Here is a 9,110-nt window from a genome sequence, read left to right as displayed (position 1 = left end):
GGTGATGAGGTCTGGAGAACAGAGCTTTTGTAAAAGAGGCCCAAGGAAGCTCATTTGTCCTTTGTGCCACCTGAGGACACACCTAGAAGGTGCCAAGTATGAACCAGAAAGCAGGGCCTCACCAGTCATCAAATCTGCCAAAGCCTCAATCTTGGACTTCCCAGCTTCCGGAACAGTAAGAAATACATTTCTGGTGTTTATATTGTAACCAACTTACAGTATTTGGTTATAGCAGCCTCAAAAGACTCAGACCAAAGCGTGTCATTAGGGAGAAGGGTAAGGATCCCTTTCTTTCTCTTATAGTTGTCCATGCTTTTTCTCATCTTAGAGTTGTCTCTTGGACCAAATTCAATGGCAACATTGTGCTTTAGCCTGCCAGAGCTTTCCTAGCTGGGCAGGATTCCTGCATCTGCCCTCTGTATGTTCCCGAGCTTGCTTCTTCCTGGGGCCACCCCCAGGTTTTGTAGAAAACCAGGCACTGCATCTTTAAGGACCAAATTAAAGAGAAAACATTTTTTGTTGTTGTTGTTGAATACACACTGTATTTAACATTTTTTTAATCCCAGAGAAGTGAAATGCAACATCTGTTTGAGTTTATGTAACATCTGAAGACCGACAACTCAGAATTTCCTAATTAAAGTCATTTTTAAGGCACTCTGCAGAGCCAGCTTTCATCTCTTCCTTCATTGGGGTTTTCTCCAAACTGTAGCAGAATACCTGGTTTCTCTTTCTTCAAAGTGATACACACATGCTCATGCCTTAACCTGCTCTTCTGTCCTCTAGGACAGTGAAACACGGCATATTCCAAGGAGGAAACGGTAAAAGGAAATACATGGTGGTGGGGAGGCAGGGGGAGCGGGTGTAAGGAGAGAGCAGAGAGGACACGTACAAGTAAATTAACTGATACGGTCGGTCGCTGAAAAGAGAAGGAGCAGAAGGGAAATTGAACAGGGTGGGGTGGGCCAGATGGCTGGCAGCCGGTGAAAAAATAGGCTATGTTTCCCAGTGAGATCTAAATTAATTTAGCTAGTTCTCTTTTTCATTTTTTTCATTTTTAAAGATAGGGCCAAGGCAAGGGAGGTATCTCAGAATTATGCAGGGTGTAATGTAGGTGTGCTTGCTCGTGCTCATGCACTTACGAAGGGCTGCGATTAAAGACAGGTATGACTTGGGGGCTCTAAAATGCCCTCCTGATATAAAAGAATCTCCGTTACTGGCCCACTTCTGTGCCTGAAATTCCCACCACTGCAGCCACTCTTTCGGATTAAGGCATTATCTGTAGCCCCTATTAAAATGTAAATGTCACCTGGGAAGGGTAACACTCGACTCTAGCACCCACTGACTGAACAGTCACCTATCAGAGACTAGGACCCTGAGAGATGGGACGCAGGGCAGGGACTTTTGGATCAAGGGGGAAGAAGGCTTGGTGGCGTGGGACGCTGGAGAGGGAATGGCTGGGCAGCTGAGGGGAATGTGTGAAACAGTGTGTACCTCGGGAAATTACTTCAGTGGAGGAGATGGGATGACAAAATGAACTTACCTACATCACAGGTTTCCCTAGGCTTTCTGTATATGTAGTGTATCTAACAGTTTGTATGGATTATACATTCTGTGTATATACCTGATATGGAATTCACTGGGGCCCATCGTGAACATAGTATAGTGAAACTCCATCAAGCGAAAGACAATGAAAGCCCTCAATTGTTTTCATGTAAAATATAGTTACATGTAAAGTGAAGTCTGGCATCTCTATAGATCTAGATGGTTTGTATGTAGTGTGTGTAGATGTATGTGCGCGCGCACACACACACACACACACACACACACACAATTTACTCATACTCAGCAGTGGAGATCTTGTAGATGTGAAGGGTGAGATGCCTCTTCTCCGCCATCTAGGATTTGAATGCATAGCAGCTGCTGCATTGTGCATCCAAATCCTAGACAGCTGAGAAGGTTGGCTAGATGGCTGAGAAGGTTGGCTGTTGGAAAAAGGACTTGCCTGGGGGGGCATTGTGACCCCTTCCTCTGTTAACAGTAGACCCTCATTCAACTCAGGTGGCTTTGAAGAAATGGCCAAGGCTTGGGTTATACGTGGGCCATACCATCAAGAATGGGGCTTGGAGACAGAAATGTCGCCAAAGTGCCCTTTAAACTTTTGGAGTTTGGGAACCTGGAGAAGGTGCAGATGGACAGAGAATCTTGCAGGGGATAGGTTTCTGTTCCTAGAAAAGCTGGAAACTGGGAGCAGCCCTCAGGCTAGATGCAGGAACCAGCCTCAGAGTACCACTCATGGGACCTGCCCCTTCTGCAGGGATCTGTTATGGTTGGCTGAGCTGAGGGGGAAGGTTCAGGGAGGAGGGGGGCTGGAAGAATGGGAAGAGGACTCCAAAGAAAGCTTGGAAAGTAAAAATTAAAGGATCTGGGTGGTGAGGGGCAAGGGAGAGGTGATATTAGAACTTCTTAACCCTATTTTCACAGAGTCATCTGGGTAACTTAAAAAACTCTGATGCCCAGGATCCACCCTTAGTAGATGCTATGATTGGTTTGGGCAGGGGACCAGGCATGGACGTTTTTTTAAGCTCCTCAGATGATTCTAATGTGCATGTGATGTTAAGAATACTACATCAGAGCAGAATGAGTTTTGTTCTGCACTGTTAGGCTGAAGGTGGCTGGCCAATCCCCACCCGAGTAAAGAAGCATGAGCGGACTGGTGCAAGGTGGTTGGGGTGGAGGCAGGATTCTGAGAGCTGTCTGGACAGTCGAGCCTCTGCTGATTTGTGTGGCTTTACAGTCTTATTAGCTGGTGGTTTCTAATCCAATGTCTGGCTGAAAATGTGGCTGCAGTGGAGGTATTGGGGCGTAAGGAGAAAATTTTCCCTCTCTATTCTGAAGCTTTAAAGAGAAATAGTTCACTGTGCTCTATGGGGCCAGGAAGACAAATTCTGGGGCTGATGCTTCAAAAATGGAAATGGATTTAGTGTTGTATAATAAATATAAATAAACCAGTAAGCAAGCCAATAAATAAACCAATGTACACCATTTTTGCCCTCTTAAGGTGGTTTTCCCCTCACCCCACTGATCCTGGTGACTTACATTCTGCCCCTGGTCACCTGAAGGCACCCAGCCTGGCTGTGGAAGAGGGAACAAGATGACTGCCTTGGCCCTGGCTCTCTGAGGATCAGAGAACTTAGAGAAACCTAGAGAGGCCACCCACATGGAGGAGGAGGAGGAAGGGAGACACATATTCCCCATTTCCCATCCAAAAGCATAGGGAGGGAAGGCAGGGTTTGGGAACCAAGGCTGGGTCATGTTAGGTATTTAAAGTCCAGGCTGACCAGCTCTTCATCCCTAGGAGGCTTCACTCTTGAGGGTTAGGGAAAGGACTTGAGATCAGAATGAACCCCATCTTTCCACACACAAAAAGATACAGCAGGCACACCCCCCACTTCAACACAGCTCCCCATGAGCCAAGCAGGCAGCCCAGTCAGCCCAGGGCAAGTGCTGCATGGCCCGCGGAGGGTGGGTAGGAGGGACTGGTCATGGGATGGGAGGAAGGCGAGGAGGTAGGCAGGATGGCACTCGTTTTAATGGGAAATCAGCTGTCCCGGGCTTCAGCTTCTGGAGCCGCCAGCCATTGCTCACTTCCTCCTTCTCAGTCTGCCATGTGGTTGTGCTTGCTGGGCTTTCCTTGTCCTACTAGGAGACCTGTATGTGGATACGGAAACATGTAAATAAAGCCGGCATTAAGACAATGATCAAAGAAGAGTCATTCCCTAAAAGCAGATGGTCATGATCTGGGCTCCATTAATAGATTTCAAGGGGAGATGACCCTGAAACTTTATGCAAAACTTTTGGTATTTATTTTCATATGCACTTCTCTATAAAGAGAACCTATAAAGGGCTGGGCACAGTGGCTCACACCTGTAATCCCAGCACTTTGGGAGGCTGAGGCGGGTGGATCACAAGGTCAGGAGTTCAAGACCAGCCTGGCCAAGATGGTGAAACCCCGTCTCTACTAAAACTACAAAAGTTAGCTGGGCGTGTGACGGTGCCTGTAATCCCAGCTACTCGGGAGGCTGAGGCAGAGAATTGCTTGAACCCAGGTTGCAGTGAGCCAAGATCACACCACTGCACTCCAGCCTGGGCGACAGGCAAGACTCTGTCTCAAACCCAACAAAACAAAAAAAAAGAATCTATAACTTTCATATGGTTATTTTAAAAAAGATTAAAAACTAAATATTAAAGAATTACAGGTCATTTATATGTATAACCCATTAGTGACACACCAAGCAATCCACAGAAATGGGGGAGGGGAGAGGAATTTGAGATCCCTGATCTGATGGCATTGTTTTTTAGCATCCAGAGTACAAAGGGACTTGCAAGAATCACTGAGACCAGAGCTCTGTAGCTTACCCAATATTCCTGTACAAGGGGTTCGCACCATGACTGAGCTAAAACTTAACTTTTATTCCAGAGTCCAAATCACACGAGATAAAACTTATTTCTTGAATATGCAACATTAGAGAAAACTGAAGTTATTCAGTTACTCAGCCTGAAGTTGTTATGTAATAGTTGTGGTCATAACAAAGTGGGTGAACTAAAGTTTTAAAATTTAAAAAAAAAGCAGTCTTGAATGTATGAAGGGAGTTGCCCTAGGGTAAAGTGAAGCATCAGGCATCCTCCTCTTTTTTCCGTGATCATTCTTCTGTTTGGTATCTTTGAATTTTTGACATGCTTGGTTTGCTTACAGGAGTGCACTGCTATAATGGCACAATTTTTTAATAATTATAACTTAATTAGCATGTTACCTTTTCAGATTCTATGTATGGTTTCAATTTTAGGAAAAAACCGAATTTCAAATTCTTATGTAGATAGTAGAGAAAACTTGCTCCAATTGTTTGAAGTCAGTAGACAACCCCATTACATATACAATTGGGGACATAATAGCCTAGAAGCCATTCTAGAAAGTATTCCTCCGCATTCCCTGTGCTGTGGAATGGGTGCCATGCTCTTTGATATCAAAAATGCTACTTCCCCTTCCTTCAATAATAAGATTGGTTAGAATTGGTCAGAGGCACTGACTGTGGCAGGCTTTACCAGCCCTCAGTACCTTGTGTGACACAGAATGACAGACATGGCAAGGACAGAGGGGGAGTGCATGGGGCACAATGTGGCTGCACATGTGCAGAGGTCTTGAGACATCCTGAGTCTGCCTATTGCTCCTGGACCATACTGGAGAGATGCCTGTGTGCAAGTCACATCACCAAAATGACTGCTTTATGTCATCATTTCATTATGTCATTTCTGTTATATTTATTACGCAATAAGGGTGTCTCTGGGTTAGGATAATTTTTCTGCAGAAAATATTTTAACTGTCTGTTTGGATTCTATCAGTTTTCTCTAAGGCAAGGCACAGAGGCTCAGGGCTCTCCCTCAAATGTGCTCTCACAAGCCCAAAATCTTTGAGGGTGAATATGGTACAGAGATTGGCCTTCTTCCTATTTCACAGATGGAAAAGTGAAGATCCCAAAGATGGCCTGCATCAGACTACCATCAAGCCAAAATTGGGCCTTGGGGTCTCAGGTCTTCTGGTCCATGAGACCACCCTGTGCCAATGAACACTGCATTGGATATTGAGAGCAGGCTTGGAAAGATCTAATTCTGCTGAGGAGAAAAAGACAGGACCATGTCAGGCTGCAGAGGGTTTGGAATCCAACTGAGTTTAAAGCTGCTTATTCTTTCACCACAAATGCCCTATTTCCCTTCTGATGAACGTGCCTGAAGAAGACATTTTCCTTTGTTTGATTTTGTGAGTGGCTCCTGGGAACAGATGCTTTCTTGCTATTTCAGAACACTCAGGAAATTTTTTTAGGTGAGACAGATGAGTCTTTAGTTCCCTGATGCATGTGTGTGTGTATGCACAAAGAGGTGGGTGGGGTAGCCTCTCAGTCCCTGTTCATCTGATATGCATGTACAGAGTCTTTCTTTCCTTCCTAATTAATTAGAAGTAATAGCTTTCCATAGTTTCTGGTACATGAGCGAGTAAAGTGGGAAATAATTTAATTGGCTGTCTTGCTTTCAAAGCCCAGTTTAATGAAATAGTTCTCAGCCTGAAGTGCATGTGTTATCTTTCCTGTTATTTTTCCAATTAACATTTCATTGGATCACGTCTGTGTAGAATATTCTAATTGGTTTGAAGGGCGGGGTGAAGGGACAAGAGCAGATGGAGAGATAGCCAGCTGTTTCTTTCATCCAGGGTGCCTGCTCTCGTACTGATGTGGCTGGTAGGTTTTTTCCCAGCGCCTTTCCTGGGAAGAACTCAAAGTGATTGACAGAAGTCCTGCCTGTCACCTTACCCATCCTCATGGAGCCCCTGGGCCACGAAGGCAACATCTCCTCATAGGCACACTGGCTAGTGCACCTGGATAGAAAGAACTAAGGGGGCATTTCCCTGGGTTTTGGATGGATGAGCCCAAGGGGGAAAATGAACAGCTTCTAAAGCTTCCTGTGGGAATTGTTTCCCTGAGGGCGGACTCTGTTTAGCCTGGAACATAGGAGACAGTATAGACTGGTTGACAGAAAAAGTATTCAGAGGGATCCCACGACAGCCTCCCTGCTCAGATCTTCTTGTGAAGAGGGCAGTGAGTTAGAGGTGGGCATGAAGCAGGGCTGGGACTGCGGGAGGCAAGCCAGGTGCCTAGGGTCCCTGTGCACGGCCTGAGAGAGTGCCTTCTTAAATATTGGATATTATGAGACCAGCCTGGGCAATATAGCAAGACTCTAGCTCTGTTAAAAAAGAATAAAAATATTCTGGATCCTAGTGCCTGCTTGGCTCACCCAGTCCCAGGACTGGCATGGAGCAGACATTCTCTCCTTCTTTACATTTCCTCTCTTCCAGTCATGCTGGCCTTCAGCCAGCCTGAGCCCAGCCCTAGGCTCAGCGATCTCACTATCCAAACACTTCATGGCCCTAGCTGTATCCTTCATAGTCCCCAGTGAGGTCCATGTGGCACTGGGTCGTGCTCTGTGTGTCTGCCCTCTCCCCTCATTGCTGTAATTCTAATGTCTGTTTTCCCTTCTCCTGGGCATTTCTGACCCAGCACTCAGCTGTTTTGCGGATCAACCCGTTTTCTGGGTTAACCAAGGACAAATGTGGGCCTGGAGGCAGAGGAGGGGCTCCTATGCCTGGCCACATGGCCTGCTGCCCAGAGGCCTGGTTTCACATTTGTCCTAGTGAGAACTGGTTAGCTTCTCTTAGGGACCATTCCCAGGCCCAGCTGGGGAAGAGACGCAGTTTAGGGTTTGGGGCCAGGGAGTTCTTGGGAAGCAGCCCTGAGGCAAACTGTGTGGCTGGTCCATGTGGGACTGCCTCGGGCAGGTGCAGAGAGACAGAAGCATTCATCCTATGTGTCTTCAGTGTGGTGAGACAACGGGGGGGGGGGGGGGGGGGCTTCAGGGTACAAATAAGTATTTCTTCATTTGATTTGCACCCACATGGCCAAATCTGAAATACTACCATTAAACTGTGGGGTCCCAGCTAAGATCTGGGGCATCAAAAACTGTGTAGAGCCCACAAAAAAGTTAGAAATATATATATATATTTATACATATATATATATATACATATATATATGTATACATATATATATATACATATATATATATATGTATAAATATATATATAATTTTTTTTTTTTTCCCTCTGTATCTCGTTTGAGCCCGTAACAGAAAGTAAGTAGCTGTTCCTGGCTGGCTTCTCTAGGTTTAAACTAGGCCAGTTGGGCTGGGATTTCAAGTCTGGCCTAGACTTGACATTCTAGCCTCCTTTCCTTTCCAAAAGGCCTGTTGGAGTTCCAGTTACACATTCTTTCTAGAGCTGCTTCCTGCAGTGCTATGCAAAAATCTTTCTTTCCTTGACCACCAGGGTTCAGGCCTCCCTGAACAAGCAAGGTGGCGAGGGTAAATGGGGATGCAGAGCCCACCACTCTTCGCAGGGGCCAGGCCTCACTTGGCAGGAAGAGTGGGTTCTCCTGAGATGGTTTTGGGCTTCCAAGTAGATGAGGCCAGAGGGCCTGCCATCAGCTTCAGGCCCTGTGATTCTACTCAAGTCACAACATCTTACATGAGGCAGCACATTAGACAATTTGGAGTATTTTCAGACATCATCTACTTTCTCTCTCCGATCGTGATGCTGGCTGGGCTGTACTAATAACTCAGTTAACAGAGAAGGAAACTAAGGCTCAGAAAAGTTAAATGATTTGTTCAAGTCCAGCTACCAGCAGGATCTCTAAGATCTCAAGTCATGCTAATGTCCTGGGCTCTGAGCTCCTACCTCAGAGCACCCAAGTGGGCCTCCCTTCTAATGTGGGATGGGAGAAAAATCACTTGAAGCCACAGCCTGGGCCAGACTCCTGAACCCAGACTCCTCGGTAGAGCGTGTTCTTTCTGGATAAAGTGCATCCAGAGATTGGTCAGGGCACGCATGTCAAGATTCCCTTTGCTAGTCAGCCCTGCCTGAGGAACAGTAGTGGCTGGACAAGCAGAGGAGGGTGCCTGCAATTAACCAGGGAGAGAACGTTCTGTGAGAATGCAGTAAAGGTCTGGGGCAAAAATATCTGTGTGCAGAGGGCTCAAGTTCTTAGTGCACCACTAAGTACACTAAGTGACTTGGACAAGTCACTTGAGCTTTCTGCTTCAAATTCCTCATTATAAATTGGGGATGTGATGCCAATCTTAAAGGATTGTTGAGGATAAAATGCAAAATATTTGTGTCTGTAATATGTAAACTGTAACACACTAATCAGATGGGAGTTGTTGCTATTAATAATGACAATGACAGAAGATCAGGCCGATACTAAGATTTTCAATCTTGAACAGAGATGCTACACAAAGGAAATGAAAGTGTTTATACAGTTTTTATGTATAAACTGTAAAGCACTTATACATCAAAGGAATTTTAGGAAGCCTTAGGTTGGTGATGGGCTCTGTCATGGGTGGGTGCACTGCTGACCTGGGTGGGGGATGACACTCCATGTCCCCAGATGCCTTCCTGTGAAAGTGTTTGGAATGGCCAAATAACCTTGACTGTCCTCTGGCCACTGAACTGG

The sequence above is a fragment of the Saimiri boliviensis genome, chromosome 19 (genome assembly GCF_048565385.1).
Source record: "Saimiri boliviensis isolate mSaiBol1 chromosome 19, mSaiBol1.pri, whole genome shotgun sequence".
NCBI classification, from domain to species: domain Eukaryota; kingdom Metazoa; phylum Chordata; class Mammalia; order Primates; family Cebidae; genus Saimiri; species Saimiri boliviensis.
Note: the sequence above shows the minus strand (reverse complement) of the source record.